Raw genomic sequence first — 16,635 nt, 5'->3', positions numbered from 1 at the left:
TTCCCAGACCAGGGGTCGGACCCGAGTCCCCTGCATTGGCAGGCGAGTTCTTTAGCCCTGGATCACCAGGGAAGCCCTGATTTCAGCCGTGCAACCAGCTTCTTTAACATCCTTGGAAGGTAGGAGTGGAGCCCGGCCAAACAGAAGGTCGCTTCTTCCTGGCAAACTGACTTTGGGAAGCTTTCCCTCCCAGGGGATCACTGTCTGGTTTTGCTGTTTTTGCCTGTGGATGTTCAGTTGGCGTGCACTTGGCTGGTGCCTCAGAGGTAAAGAATCCTCCTAATGCGGGTTCCATCCCTGGGTCGAGAAGATCCCCTGCAGAAGGAAATGGCAAGTCCAGTATTGATGCCATGGAGCATGCCATGGACAGAGGAGCCTGGTTGGTCGTAGTCCAAGGGGCTGCAAAGAGTCATACAAGACTGAACATTGAAATAGCAGCAGATTTATCGCCTACCCCTGCCCTTTCCCCACTGAGAAGAAACACTAGCTTGTTCTTTATATCGATGAGTCCGCTGCCTTTCTGTTACATCCACTAACATGTAGTTTTTGACTCCACACATAAGTCATATCTGGGTCTTCCCTCATAGTTCAGTTGGTAAAGAAGCTGCCTGCAATTCAGGAGACCCCAGTCCGATTCCTGGGTTGGGAAGATCCCCTGGAGAAGGGAAAGGCCACCCACTCCTGTATTCTTGGGCTTCCCTCATGGCTCAGCTGGTAAAGAATCCGCCTGCCATGCGGGAGACCTGGGTCCGATCCCTGGGTTGGGAAGATCCCCTGGAGAAGGGAAAGGCTACCCACTCCAGTATTCTGGCCTGGAGAATTCCATAGACTGTATAGTCCTTGGGGGGGGTCACAAAGCGTCGGACACGACTGAGTGACTTTCCCTTCCATCAGTGATGTCTTATGATACTTGTCTTTGACTTACTTCACTTACTGTGATGGCCTCCGAGGTCATCCATGTGCTGCAGTTGGCATTATTTCATTCTTTTTCATGGCTGAGTAATATTCCGCCGCATACATGGGCCACATCTTCGTCACCCATTCTTCTGTGGATGGACACTTGGGGGCTGTCCACGTCTTGGCTGTTGTCAGTAGCACTAGTGTGCTATGAAAATTAAGGGGCATGTCTCATTTCTAATTAGAGTTTTCACCTTTTCTGCATACATGCCCAGGAGTGGGATTCTTCCTGCATCATATGGTGGCTCTAGATGGCAGGTTTTTTTTTTTATATTTTGTCCTACCTCCTTTCAAAGACAATGGGCTGCTTTTCCGGGCACCTGATGTCCTCAGCTAGCGATCAGAAGTTGTTTTGTGACGTCTGCTCAGCGTTCAGTTGTTCTTTCGATGAATTTGTAGGGGAGAAAGTGGTCTCCCCGTCTTATTCCTCCACCATCTTGGCTCCTCCTCCTAGATGGCGTGTTTTAACGAACCTGTGTGCCGTTCTTCATAGTGGCTGCACCAGCTGGGTGTGGATGTAGACATTTCAAAACTCCAAGTGAACCCCCACAGGAGACACAACCGTCAACCGTCCCCATAGAAAAGCATAAACTACAAACAGATGCACCTAGTCACAATCATTCATACACCTATAAAACTGTTTATCATCATCTATTATCATATATGTCACAGCCACCCCCTAGGATACCAAAACTTCACCTGCAGTTCAGCTTTCAATTTCATTGTAGTCCACCTGTCTGGCGTAAGTTAGCTCTACCCAGAGCCCCCAACTCAAGGTCTCCTCCTAGCTCACAGGTGAGTTTCTCAGGACTGAAGTAGTATTGGAAGATAGTTTATGAAACTATTACCACAGACGGGCAAATTCGCATCTACATCAGTAGCTAATGCCACTAAGAATCCCTTAGATATTAATAATAATGCCTATTTTACTATTAGATTGAGGGCAGGAGGAGAAGGGGACGACAGAGGATGAGATGGCTGGATGTCATCACCGACTCGATGGACATGAGTTTGAGCCGACTCCGGGAGATGGTGATGGACGGGGAAGCCTGGCGTGCTGCAGTCCATGGGGTCGCAAAGAGTCAGACATGACTAAGCAACTGAACAACGATAATAATGCATATTTATTTCAACTGTGGTATATGGGATATATATGTAATCCAGGTAAAGAGCATCAAAAATGTTTGTGATTCTCACAGGGGCATTGTCAAATAATGGTGATGGAGATTACAAGTGTGTAGATTTATTTTATTAATAACATGGACATGAGGAAACAAATCAAACTTTTTCCAGGGGGATTTCCTGTCAATATTCTACTGCTCTTTAACTTAAGAAGATGCATTCCATTCAAGGAGGGGGAAAAAAATCAATGAAGAGATCTTTAGCTATTTGAAAAGATCAAGGATTTGTGAAAAGTACAAAAGAGACTACGTTTTTTTAAAAGTAGGGGTTGGTGACTCCCATCGGGGAGGTTTGCCTGGCAAGAAGGACCGATTTTAGGGAGAAACCATTTTTGTTTTGTACCAGTAAGAATTTTGGAATACAGGACAAGCATAGGAACACAGGACTAGAAATGTTCCTACTTAAAGCATACATAGAATAAACATGACTTGCTAAATTACCCATTCTACACTCACTCGTTGTAACAACTGTATATTAATCACCTAAGGGGTAAGGTTTGCCACGTTAGTGGCTCAGTCATGTCCGGCTTCTTTGCGACCCCATGGATTGTATCCTCTGTCCGTGGGATGCTCCAGATAAGAATACTGGACGGGGTTGCCATTTCCTTCTCTAGGGGATCTTCCTGACCCAAGGACTTGAACCCGAGTCTCCTGCATTGCAGGTGGATTCTTGACCATCTGAGCCACAAGGCAAGCCATTAATCACCTACTGGTTGTCCGTATACATCACACGGCATCTTAGCATCCGTGAATCAGTATCATTCTTAAAATATCAGCTCTGTTTGCAATATGTGCTGTTCCGTCATTGATTTATCCCCTCTAAATAAGTCATAGCTCTATTGTGGTAGAAGTTAACGAGGCTTGTAAGTATATCTGGGGATTCTTTGCAATGTCTTGAACAATGGATTAAAGACAAAGTATAATGAGATATACTTCAGATTCTTCAACATACATGTCAGCAAATTCACCCAACAAGTTTATCTTCTTTAGTGGTGTATAATCTTGCCGTGATATACTGACTTCTGACTTTAAAGCCAGTTCTTTGGCAAGGAAATAGGTTATGTAAACATACTGTTAACTAAGCATCCATTCATCAGATAAACAACAAAAAAAAACTAATTTAAAATGGAAGCTTCACATAAATTAAATACAAAGAAGATTAAAAAATAAAGGCGTTATGCATTTAAAGGTATTTTTCACGGTAATTATTTTCTAAAGTGTTATTTCTCTCCTGCCCTATTTTAGTGCAGAAATAAGTTCTGTCCTTCACACCTGGGGTTTGATGTATATTCTTCAACCCTTAACCACTGAGGATGCTTTAAATTGAGAATTCTATGAACTGTAGCTGCAATTACATGGTCAAACAGAACAGCCACCGACTCTTTTAATGGTTTATATTGACTTTGCTTTTCCAAGAAAAGAGATGCTTGAGTAGAAAGCACAAAATAATTTGCCTTTTGACTAAAGAAGACTCAATTTGATTTCATTTGTTCAATCAGCATGATAAATAGAGTGTAATTTACCTTCAAAAGGAAGAGAGTTTTTTTAACATTTTTGTTTTTCTGAGTACCGATATAAAACCTCACATTGAATTCTTCAGTTCAGTTCAGTTCGGTCCCTCAGTCGTGTCCAACTCTTTGAGACCCCATGGACTGCAGCACACCAGGCCTCCCTGTCCATCACCATCTCCCAGAGTTTACTCAAACTGAGTCGGTGATGGCATCCAACCATCTCATCCTCTGTCGTCCCCTTCTTCTCCTGCCTTCAATCTTTCCCAGCATTAGGGTCTTTTCAAATGAGTCAGCTGTTTGCATCAGGTGGCCAAATTATTGGAGTTTCAGCTTCAGCATCAGTCTTTCTGATGAACATTCAGGACTGATTTCCTTTAGGATGGACTGGTTGGATCTCCTTGCAGTCCAAAGGAGTCTCGAGTCTTCTCCAACACCACAGTACAAAAGCATCAATTCTTCGGCGCTCAGCTTTCTTTATAGTCCAACTCTCACATCCATACGTGACCACTGGACAAATGACAGCCTTGAAGAGATGGACCTTTGTCGGCAAAGTTATGTCTCTGCTTTTCAATATGCTGTCTAGGTTGGTCGTAACTTTTCTTCCAAGGAGTAAGCGTCTCTTTATTTCATGGCTGCAGTCAGCATCTGCAGTGATTGTGGAGCCCCCCAAAATTGAGTTCTTGCTGGGGACAAAAAGCAAGCGGCAAGTATGCCCTAGTTGTTGTAATGCAAGATATCGTGATTGGGTCTTCACCGTGGTCTAGTGGAAAAGAATCCACCTGCCAGTGCAGGGGACACTTGTTCAATCTCCAGTCAGAGAAAGAAGATGCAAAATGCCATGGAGCAAGGAAGTCCATCTGACACAGCTCCTGAGCCCGTGTTCTGCAACAAGAGAAGCCACCCCAATGAAAAGTCCATGCACCCCAACTAGAGAGCCCTCGCTCACCACAGGTAGAGAAAACCCACATCACGACAAAGACCCAGCACACCCATAAATAAGCAAGTCTATTATTTTTTTTAAAAAAGATGTGATTATCGACTTGAATACTTTCAGCCACCTCTGAAAGCAGGTTTACAACGTGTGCGGTCCTCAGTTAGACCCAGCAAACATGTATGTCATGATAAACATGGGCTTAGCATTAACTCAGTGGATCTAAGTAGACCAGGATATATCGTTAAACATTCTGACAATTAATGAGCACTGCGCGAAATTGTGGGGCTGGACCCCAAGGAGTAGTTCTCATCGAAGAATCATTCTGAAGGAGAGTAGACTTTGCCTTCTGCAAAGACATAACCCCCACCCCCAAAAAAAAAACAAACGCATATTTTGTTGGTGCTTCATTTTATATTATCTCACAGAGGAAGCTGACACCTTTAAAAAAAATAAATAACCTTCTGGGCAGATTTTGTACCTGCTCGCTGATTTACAACAGTCAGTGAGAGTATTATTCACACTCATGATGAATGAAAAGGATCAGCCTTGTGAAGGGAAAAAAAGAAATGGAGAAGACATCAGTGCGTGGAGAACTAGTCATCCGTTCTGCAATGCAAAATTATTTATTATACATCGCATCGAGAGGAAACAGAGAGGAACTCCAGAAGCAATTGTTTTTGAGTTTCTGTACTTTTGACACATGTGCTGTGATTTTTTTTTAAATTAATTTATCTATTTTGGGCTGCACTGGGTCTTGGTTGCTGTGAAGGCTTTTCTCTAGTTGAGGAGCACAGACTCTAGGGCGTGCTGGCTTCAGCAGTTGAGGTACATGGATTCAGTAGTAGCTATTCCCAGGCTCTAGAGCGTAGACTCAGTCGTAATGCACAGGCTTAGCTGGTCCGTGGCATGTGGGATCTTCCCGGACCAGGGATCGAACCCGTGTCTCCTGCATTGGCAGGTGACTTCTTTGCCACTGAGCTGCCAGGGAAGCTCAAATGCTGTGATCTTAAATGGGGTAAATTGGAGAAGCCTATCTTGAAAATATGTATTCAATATACTTTGAATTTTTTTCAATGATGAGGTGGTCAGGTAGATATATCATTCACTGAAGAAGTGTGTTTGCGATACTGCCCTGTGAAATATGACTCAAATATTCCAAGGAATTTTACAGTCCTGGACAAAATGAACCATGGATGTAGAGCTATTCTTAGACAGGTATTTAACAGACCATGTGTACTTGTTATAAAGAAGGTTCACACACCGGGGGTAATTAAACTCGAATTTAAGAAAATAAAAAATCGTACACCAGCAAAGCTATAATGTTATTACTGTTTGCTACCAGTTGTAATCACGTGTTAAAAATGTCAGATTTCAAGAAATGAACATTTTATGATATGTTTTCGGCTTCCCTGGTGGCTGAGCTGGTAAAGAATCCGCCTTCAATGCGGGAGACCCCGGTTCGATCCCTGGGTTGGGGAGATCCCCTGGAGAAGGCAAAGGCTACCCACTCCAGTATTCAGACCTGGAGAATTCCATGGACTGTATAGTCCATGGGGTCGCAAAGAGTCGGACACAACTGAGGGACCTTCACTTCACTTCATGATATGTGTTGCCCATGCCGAAAACAGTTGGACTGTGTCAAATTTAGACATATTCTCGTTGCACGATCCTGCAATTCCACTCACAATTATGAGAGACATGAAACCATGTGTCCACACCAGGACTTTGACATGAATTCACCGCGTCTTTGCTTAAAATAGAAAAGATAAGTTGGAAGAACCAAATATTCATCAAATACTGAGCAGATCAGCTTACCTTCTTTATCCATTCATACCATGAATAGTATTCATTAGTCAAGAAGAACAAAGCATTAGTAAGTGCAACACCAGACATGAATTTCAATAAACTCCATGCCAAGTGAAAGAATCAAGATGTCAAGAGCCATTTACTTGAAATTCTACAAAAACACAGTGAATGGATGCATGCTAGCCCTGGGGCTACGAATAAGAAATGGCCGGGCTTCAGAGGAGCTACAGAAACTTGGGAGGGTGTTTATAGGCTTTTATGTCTTGATCTCAGCGGCAATTACACAAAAGAATACAGTCAGTGAAACTCACAAACTATACTTCGAGAAGATGGGTTACTGTCTAAAAATTGTGTAGCAATAGTGCTGAAAGGGATAGTACTTTTTACACTAAACTTGCATGGTAAATTTTGGGTATTCTCCCTCTTTTTCTCTCTCTGTCTAATCATCTGTCTATCATGTATCTATCATCTGTGTATCATCTAGCTCTCTCTGTCTATCAGTAGGATCTAGCGAGCTCACAGTCATCTCTTCATTTTTGTCCAGCATTTATCCATCCGTCTATCATTTTTCTCTCTGTGTGTCTTTATAGCCATCTGTCTAATTGTTCAGTTGACTAGTCCTGTCTGACTCATTGCAACTCCTGTGGACTGCAGCTCACCACATTTCCCTGTCCTATACCATCTCCCAGAGCTTGCTCAAACTCATGTCCATTGAGTCAATGATGCCATCCAACCACCTCATTCTCTGTTGTCCCCTTCTCCTCCTGCCTTCAATCTTTCCCAGAATCATGGTCTTTTCCAATGAGTTGGCTCTTTGCATCAGGTGGCCAAAGTCTGTCTAATATCTATTGTCAATCTCTCTGTGTATCTACATATCTATATCTGTCTGTCTATCCATCCGTCATCTGTCTTTGTATCATTATCCATTGTGTCTACCTATCCAGCCATCTATCTAGCATCTATTTGTCTATGTATCTACTTTAATCTATCACTTATGTACACATCTCTTTGTCTGGGTATGTACACATCTCTTTGTCTAATCATCTGTCTGTCCCTGTTGAGATGAATGTCAAGATGTGTTAAAGGATTCTGCTTCACCCCCTGACACCAAGGTGACTCAAGCACTTAGCAGGTCAGAGCATTGGGCAGTCTTGGCTCCCACCTTTATCTGCTGAAAACGTCCCAAGACAAATACAGCAAATAACCTCCTTGGCTTGTCCCGTCCGTTACCTGCATGTCCTCTGAATCCTCTCTCCATATAATAGACCTCAAGGAAGGATTGAGTCCTCATGACTGGGTGGTTCCAGTGGTAAAAGATCCGCCTGCCAGGGCAAGAGACGTGGGTTCGATCCCTGGGTTGGGAAGATCCCCTGGAGGAGGGCATGGCAACCCACTCCAGTATTCCTGCCTGGAGCATCCCATGGACGGAGGCGTCCGGTGGGCTGTAGTCCACAGGGGTGCAAAAGAGTCAGAGATGACTGAAGCGACGTGGCATGCACACAGAGGATAAAAGTTTGGAGTGTTCGTGATGACCCATTTCCCAGAGAGGACCTATCTCGTCCACCTCCACCTTCTTTGACCAGATACGAGCCTGGCCGCTGAGGTCTGCAATGCGCGTGTTTATCCGCGTTACCTGATTTCCCTTTTATACATGAGGAAAGATGCTCATGGAAATCACGATACATGCCTACCCATCACTTAGCCAGCAATAGTCAGCACTCTTACTAAATTCACCCGCTGTGTCTTCCCCTACGCATAAGTTGGGATATAAAATGGCATGTGTGCCATAAACCAGAGATGCAACAAAATGCACACAAGGTGTCCATTTCACGCCTTTTTCTGCCGACTGCGTGCTCACACTTTGTCCTGTCACAGACCATGACTGATATTTATTTGCAGCATCTCTGCATGAAAAATGCATTGTGCTTCCACCTAGATTATGGCAAAATGCTATTAAAAATTGATGCTATCTTACAGCGAAATGTTATTCTACACTCAAGGACTGCTGGTCTTACCATGACTATCTAGGTGTCTCTAGTTTCTTTTTTTTTCCATAAGGCAAACATTTTACACCTTGCTTCTAAAAACTTGTTGGTGTGAAAGTATTTCTACAAAAAATTAAGGATAGTATCCATTTTCTCAAGATTTTTATCTCCACCCGAATTCTGTTCAGGGGTTCTGGTTTAAACTGTACAGGTAGAACAGAAAGCTGAGATATGATTTTATAAGGATAGATTAGATATATTTTAATAAAAGTAATCACTGTGTAATTACCCCACATTGATCTATTTCTTCCTACAAATAGAGTTCTGTGAGCAAGCAGATTTAATCTAAAGTTGATCAAAACTTAAATTGATTCTCTTAATTAAGGCGAGGGCTTTTTGTACATTCTAAGAGACCTCGAGGTCATTCCTCAAAATCTTTCAAGCACCAACTCTTAATTTTAACCTGAAACTTAACTATTGGTATTTAGTATGAAGGGATTATGTCGTGTTGATTGATGCATTTGAACTGTGGTGTTGTAGAAGACTCTTGAGAACCCCTTGGACTGCAATGAAATCAAACCAGTCGATTCTAAAGGAAACCAGTCCTGAATATTCATTGGAAGGACTGATGCTGAAGCTGAAACTCCAATACTTTGGCCACCTGATGCAAAGAACTGACTCACTGGAGAAGACCCTGATGCTGGGAAAGATTGAAGGCGGGAGGAGAAGGGGACGACAGAGGATGAGATGGTTGGATGGCATCAGCGACTCAATGGACATGAGTTTGAGCAAGCTCCAGAGTTGGTGATGGACAGGGCAGCCTGACATGCTGCCGTCCATGGGGTCACAAAAGTCGGACTTGACTGAGCAACTTTCACTTCCAGTCAGACCTAGAGAACTGTAGACACTAATTAGAAACAGACATACGGAGAGACTTGGATTTATAGAAGTAGGCATGCAAGTCTAAGGGCTTCCCAGTTGGCATTAGCAGTAAAGAATCCATCTGCCAGTGCAGAGGACATAAGAGACATGGGTTCAATCCCTGGGTCGGGAAGATCCCCTGGAGGAGGACATGGCAACCCACTCCAGTATTCTTGACTGGAGACTCCCATGGACAGGGAAGCCTAGCGTGCTGCAGTCCTTGGGGTCGCAAAGAGTCAGACACCACTGAGTGACTGAAGTGAATCACGTTTGCCTGTAATCCTTCTTGTGTTCCTCTGGATGGAAAATCCTTTGGACCATGGGTTGCTTTCCATCAGCAGTCCTCATCCTTTCTGTCAATAGGGACTGGTTTCATTTAAGATGACTTTTCCGGATCAGGGTGGGCGGAAATGGTGATGGTTCGGGAGGACCTATGCACTACATTGATCATGCACTTAATTTCTATGATTATCACATCAGCTCCGCCTCAGATCATCAGGCATTAGATCCTAGCAGTTGGGGACCCCTGCTTTACATGGTTAGCTCAATAACAGTGAATATTGCAGCAAAGTAGCTTAAAGGAATCTCTCCACTCCTGTTAGCCAAAGTACTCCTGAGGGGCAGGTCCCTTTTTCCCCCCTGTGAAGCTTGTAGGTGCCCCATGAAGGTTGAATCTTACGAGCATTATGCACTTCTCAGCTCGTCCAAATTAATGGGGCATGTGGGGTTTTCTGCCTGACTCACCTGTGTGCATTTATTCATTTATGGGACCACAACTGCCGCTGTCGAATTGGTGCGAGCTATTTACTCAAATCTGAGGGCAGGTCACCAACATAAACACAAACATTGGCAGATTTTATGAGGGGGACAATAGTCTAATGCAAGCAGATACCCTCAGAGATTTAAACCGGGAGGTTCTGTCCACAGGGACCGCAGTGAAATCTTTTCTTCCAAACATTTCCTCCAAGATTGAAGCCAAACTGTCCTTGTTTATATCGTCCCACTGAGGTGGAATGCATTTCTCCTCCTCCTGTTCTCCAGTACCTGATTTTCACCAGTGCTCTTGTTTGTGTCTCTCTGCTTTCTTAGACGATGTGGTATCGTTGTTATGTCACTAAGTTATGTCTGACTCTGCAATCCCATGGACTGCAGCACGCCAGGCCTCCCTGTCCATCACCAACTCCCGGAGTTTACTCAAACTCATGTCCATCGAGTCGGTGATGCCATCCAACCATCTCATCCTCTGTCGTCCCCTTCTCCTCCCGCCTTCAATCCCTCCCAGCATCAGGCTCTTTTCCAATGAGTCAGCTCTTGGCATCAGGTGGCCAAAGTACTGGAGTTTCAGCTTCAGCATCAGTCCTTCCAGTGAATCATCAGGGCTGATCTCCTTTAGGATGGACTGGTTGGATCTCCTTGCAGTCCAAGGGATTCTCAGGAGTCTTCAACAGCACAGTTCAAAAGCATCGAATTCTTCGGCACTCACCCTTCTTTATGGTCCGAGTCCCATGTCTACACATGACGACTGGAAAAACCATAGCCTTGACTGTACAGGTCTTTGTTGGCAAAGTGACGTCTATGCTTTTTAATACGCTGTCTAAGTTAGTCATGGCTTTTCTTCCAAGCAGCAGCATCTCTTTGTCTCCTTTATTCTGATATGGATTAAAACACAAGATCCAGAATACTGGATAATGGCTAGAAACACTAATGTTTGAGAAGAACAGCTTAGGGTAAATCTTTTTTTCTACCTCTGATAAATTTTTAAGACCACTTCTTTCTGTTCAATCACATCTTATTGAATCTGCCGAAATTATCTGTAACACGGTAGGCCTCTTGGATAATTGGGAGAAATAGAAAGCCATTTGAAACACAAACAATAGTACTTGTTTTTTTTTACCCTAAATTAGAACAGGTTTCTGTTGAATACATATTGGTCATTCTGTAGATATTTTCCAAAATTGTTATGGTCTTCATGAACAAACGCACCAGGTACGTTATTTTAAAATGCACCTTGTCTGATGGACATTTTAAATAATTTCATTTCAGGGTAATTGGTTGAAAGGTGTTTCAAATTACACTCTTTGAGAAAAGAGAATCAATTTCAATTGAAAGAAAATTAGGAGTTACAGGCTGGGCCCAGACATGGTGTTCATGTCATAAATCAAACCTCATTTTCTGCTCCGAGTTGCTAATTTATTTTGCTCTCTTTCTGATGTCTGTTTGATCACAAGTAGAAATGAGTATACAATAAGATATGCTTTCAGACTTGTAATTTGCAGTTTTAGACATTTAACACGTTTTTTTCACTTTCACTTAAACAGTTTAAACCAATGCCGTTTCTCACTATCCCCAAAGCATCTATACGAGGCTGCCTTTTAAAAGGCTCTGAGATATTACATGAAAAGTCTGCAGTTTGCAGAATTTAATGTTTCTTATCTTAACAGTTGCAAAGCAGAAGGCATCTCAACCCTTTCTCTACCCTCTGAAAGTGTTCCAAAACATCCAGCACTCAGGTAGATTATCTAGAATCCTTCTCCTCCTGCCCTCAATCTTTCCCAGCATTAGGGTCCTTTCCACCTACATCATCATTTAATTGTGAAAACAGAGGGCCACTGATAATATTGAGTATTAATAGAGACATCAGAGGGAAAAAAGCAATCTTGCGTCTCAAAAGAAGAGATAACATTTTTATTTCTTTTCAGCCACAGCAAATTATGTTTTCAAAGTTCTGGACATAAGGATATTAGCACTGCATCAAACTCAACTACAAATGTTTTGCTTGCGTTTGAAACAAAAAGTTTTCCTGGGTGAATGTGCCAGTATTAGATACCTCTTAAACAACAACAACAACAAAATGCTATTTATTCGTCTCTTTTGGGGAAGAGTGAAGAGGAAAAGCATAGTTAGAAGAGCTTATTTGGGATGTGGACACAGGAGGCTTCTGCACATAGAATATAAAAAATACATTCTCTGAGCTGCCAGGAATAGAGATTGAGCAAGGCAAGGAGACCACCTTCAGGGGATAAAATGCTGTAAAATCTTTGAGCCCAACTCTAGCAGAGGCTCAGGTCTTCCCACTCAGCAGTCTTCCCTCTTCCCTGGTGACAATTGCTCAGGATAAGGAGAAGCTGAATTTTTAGCATCTGTTCCTGGTGATTCTTTTTTTTTCTTCTTCTTACCTTAAAAGAAATTTTAATTGGAGGATAATTGATTTACAATGTTACATTACTTTCTGGTGTACAACATCATGAATCTGTCATAACTATATATGTGTGTGTTGTGTGCATATGTACATATATACACACAAACACACACAACACATAGATCCCCTCCCTCTTGATTCACACCTCATCCCACCCCTCTGGATCATCGCTGAGCCCCGAGCTGAGCTCCCTGGCCTACACAGCAGCTTCCCACTAGCTGTCTCTTTTGCACATAGCAGTGTGTAGGGGCTTCCCTGATGGCTCAGATGGTAAAGAATCTGCCTGCAATGCAGGAGACCTGGGTTTGATCCCTGGGTTGGGAAGATCCCCTGGAGGAGGAGGGAATGGCAACCCACTGCAGTATTCTTGCCTGGAGAATCCCGCGGACAGAGGAGCCTGGCGGGCTACAGTCCATGGGGTTGCAGAGAGTCAGACATGAGTGAGCAACACAGACACACACAGTGTAAATATATACTTTCTCTTTACCCTTTTGTGTCCACAAGTCTACTGTCTACATCCATGTCTCTATTCCTGTCTTGCAAATAGGTTCATCAGTACCACTTTCATAGATTCCATATATATATATATATATAAGTCAAGGCTATGGTTTTTCCAGTAGTCAAGATTCCCTTGGACCGCAAGGAGACCCAACCAGTTCATCCTAAAGGAAATCAGTCCTGAATATTCTTTGGAAGGACTGATGCTGAAGCTGAAACTCCAACACTTTGGCCACCTCATGCCAATGATGGACTCACTGGAAAAGACCGTGATGCTGGGAAAAATCAAAGGCCAGAGGAGAAGGGGCCACAGAGAATGAGATGGTTGGATGGTATCACTGACTTGATGGACATGAGTTTGAGCAAGCTCCGAGAGCTGGTGATGGACAGGGAAGCCTGTGTGCTGTAGTCCATGGGGTTGCTAAGAGTTGGACACGACTAGGCTGATATATATATAAATATGTGTGTTAAAGTATGATATTTGCTTCTCCCTTTACAACTTAACTTCATCTTTATAATAGAGTCTAGGTTCATGTGAAATATTCAACACAGGAGTTTGTTGAAAGATTGAACTGGTTTCATTCATTTATAGAAAATTTATGGAGATAGTCCCATCAATGCACTGCCTTTCCAAAGTCTATATTGATCAGTGGGGTTTCTAATTGCTAGTTAGATTGTTAAGGAAGTCGACCCTCCTTTCTTAAGATTTATTTATTTTTGGCTGTGGTGCTCAGGCTTCTCATTTTGGGGGCTTCTCTTGTTGCAGAGCACGTGCTCTGGGCCAGTGGGCTTCAGAAGTTGTAGAACAAAGGCTCAGTAGTTGTAGCAGGTGGGGTCTTCAGGCACCATGGACTGAATTCATGTCCCCTGCACTGGCAGGCGGGTCCTGAATCACTAGACCACCAGGGAAACCTCTACGTTGTCCCCCCCCCCTTTTTTTATTAATTATTTTATTGGAGGCTAATTACTGTACAATATTTTAATAAACTTCGCATCTACACCTCTCAGCGACTCTCTTTGCTAGCTCTCAATTTATCAGCCGGAGGTGCATATTATTTTGAAACTACCAACATCAGGAAATGTTCCCCAACACCCAAGTTAAATATCCCGTTAACAGAATGTGGTTTCCAAATGATAGGCTGGAAAAGGCTTTGAAAGAAAAAACCTTTTAAAAAAAAAAAAAATTCCAAACATCTAGTTTGGGGCTTTCTTTTAGAGCCATGTCCATACGTTTAACATCGACTAGGAAACTTTTTCTGATTTTCTGAAACCAGTTTCCCCACAGATATACAGAGGTGGAAAAATAGTAAGATTCAGCAAAGTGACAGAGTTTAGTATTCAACCCACATAAACACGTGTCGTGTCGACACTGCGGGCCTAGGGCAGGGCCAACTCTGCATTTCTTTTGTTGACAAGGGAAATTCCTCAATTCCTAAAGTCCAATCATTCATCATTTTGGCTGTCAGGACAGTCAACAAAATGTTGCATCAAGCATTTGCACTGAAAAAATTTGCACTCTGTCTCCCAGAAAATCGTTGTTAGGAAAGCAATCTCTCGTTCTTTAATGGTCATCTTCAATGCTTCTGTCTTTCTAGGTATCCACAGATGGCAGCATTAACCTCCCGAACACACACACACACACACGCTCACGCATAGAAACACCACGTGCTTACAGACCATGCATAACTGTGAGGACCTCAGCCATCCTCTGTGACATTTGTCCTCCAGGGATGTCGTTCCCTACTCCTTCCGGCCACCTGTTCTGTCGGGTTTATCTCAGTACCCATGGACACAGAACTTGGTCCCTCATCAGAGCTGGCTCATGCAAGCTTCCCATTCATTTGCTCCTGCGCGGCGCGCTATGTGTGGTTGTATCTACTTGGTTATTTCATTCAGTTACAGCGCGGTAAACCAGGAAATTACCATCCCCAGCCCACTGTCCCAAACAAAAGCCAGGATAAGGACAAAAAACATGTATTCAGGGACTTTTCTGATGGTCCAGTGGTTAAGAGTTGGAGCTTCCACTACACGGGGCACAGGTTCAATCCCTGGTTCGTGATTCAGATCCCATGTGTCTCGGCGCATGGCCAAAACAACAAGAGTGCAACAAAATATTGAATGACCTGGATATATTCAATGACCTTCTTACCAACCCACCGCCCATCTCAAGTTCAAACATCTTTGAAAATCCTATTTAGGGTCTTCTTTATCTCAAAGAAATTGTGTTGCACAGATAGGCATTCTTAAGTGGATATACATTTTACATCTTCACTGCCTTTTACAAAGAAAGGGTCCCGTGACATCTATAATCTTGCTGGACTTGAGATTTTGGTTAAAATTCTGTCCTCGGGGTGCTTTCCCAGTGGTGTGGTTGAACCCAGGAGTGCAGTTGAAGGTTATTCTTATTTTGCACTAGATTAAATTGATTTATGGTGTTGTGTTTCTGGTGTACAACACAATGATTCAGTTGTACTTACACCTGTATCTCTTCTTTCTTCAATTTCTTTCCCATTTAGGTTGTTAAATAATACTCAGCAGAGTTCCCTGTACTATACAGTAGGTCCTTGTTGACTATTTTATTTATGGAAGTGTGTGTGTTGTTGAGTCACTCAGTCGTGTCTGACTCTTTGCAACCCCATGGACTGCAGCACGCCAGGCCTCCCTGTCCGTCACCAACTCCCGGAGTTTACTCAAACTCATGTCCATCGAGTCGGTGATGCCATGCAACCATCTCATCCTCTGTTGTCCCCTTCTGCTCCTGCCTTCAATCTTTCCCAGCATCAGCGTCTTTTCCAGTGAGCCAGTTCTTCCCATCAGGTGGCCAAAGTACTGGAGTTTCAGCTACAGCATCCGTCCTTCCAATGAATATTCAGAGCTGATTTCCTTTAGGTTTGACATGTTTGATCTCCTTGCAGTCAAGGGACTCTCAAGAGTCTTCTCCAGCACCACAGCCAGAAAGCATCAATTCTTGGGCACTCAGCCTTCTTTATGGTCCAACTTTCACATCCCTCATCCTGGTTTTCATTTGCGTTTCTCTTATAGTTATATCCATGGGGTCTCAAGGAGAAGAAAATGGCAACCCACTCCAGTGTTCTTGCCTGGAGAATCCCAAGGACAGAGGAGCCTGGTGGGCTGCCGTCTATGGCGTCACACAGAGTCGGAGACGACTTAACACCTGAGCAATAGTTTCGATGATAAGCATCTTTTCCATAAGCATCTTTTCAGATGCCTCTTGGCCATCTGTCTTCTTTATAGAAATGTCTGTTTGGGTCTTCTTCTGCTTTATTTTAAATGCAAACTAGGATTTCTACCTCTTCCTTGGGGAAAATTCCATTGCAAACGATGGATCCTCAGAAATTAATGCTAGGTTAGTTTGTTCTAAAAAGAAAAAAAATCTCTCTTCCTGTTTTGATGCTTGTTTTTTATTTCCACCTTTCTTTGGGAGAGAGGAAAAGGGGAAGCAGAGGGAAGTTTGAGAGCTGGGACTAAAAGCAGATAACGTAAACTAAAATTTGCAGATAAGCCTCACCCAAATGTTTTCAGCTTTTGGAGGTGGTGACATACTTACTCAATATCCAGATCTTTTCTGAGAAGGGAGGAGATTGATTACAACTTTTCAGGGATGTTTCAATTACTTGCCTGT

At 43.1% G+C, this 16,635-nt stretch overlaps 1 long non-coding RNA gene across 1 annotated transcript; it reads right to left on the bottom strand.

Annotated features, from left to right (window-relative positions):
• Nucleotides 1–5,444: 5,444 nt before the first annotated feature.
• LOC122434386 lies at nucleotides 5,445–12,094 on the bottom strand. Its single transcript, XR_006267361.1, has 3 exons — nucleotides 12,085–12,094; nucleotides 9,054–9,068; nucleotides 5,445–5,561 (listed from the first exon to the last, which is right to left on the bottom strand). It is a non-coding gene; the product is annotated as an uncharacterized LOC122434386 (long non-coding RNA).
• Nucleotides 12,095–16,635: the final 4,541 nt, after the last annotated feature.

This window comes from Cervus canadensis, chromosome X (genome assembly GCF_019320065.1).
Source record: "Cervus canadensis isolate Bull #8, Minnesota chromosome X, ASM1932006v1, whole genome shotgun sequence".
Taxonomy (NCBI): domain Eukaryota; kingdom Metazoa; phylum Chordata; class Mammalia; order Artiodactyla; family Cervidae; genus Cervus; species Cervus canadensis.
Note: the sequence above shows the minus strand (reverse complement) of the source record. Positions and strands in the feature narration are given on the sequence as shown.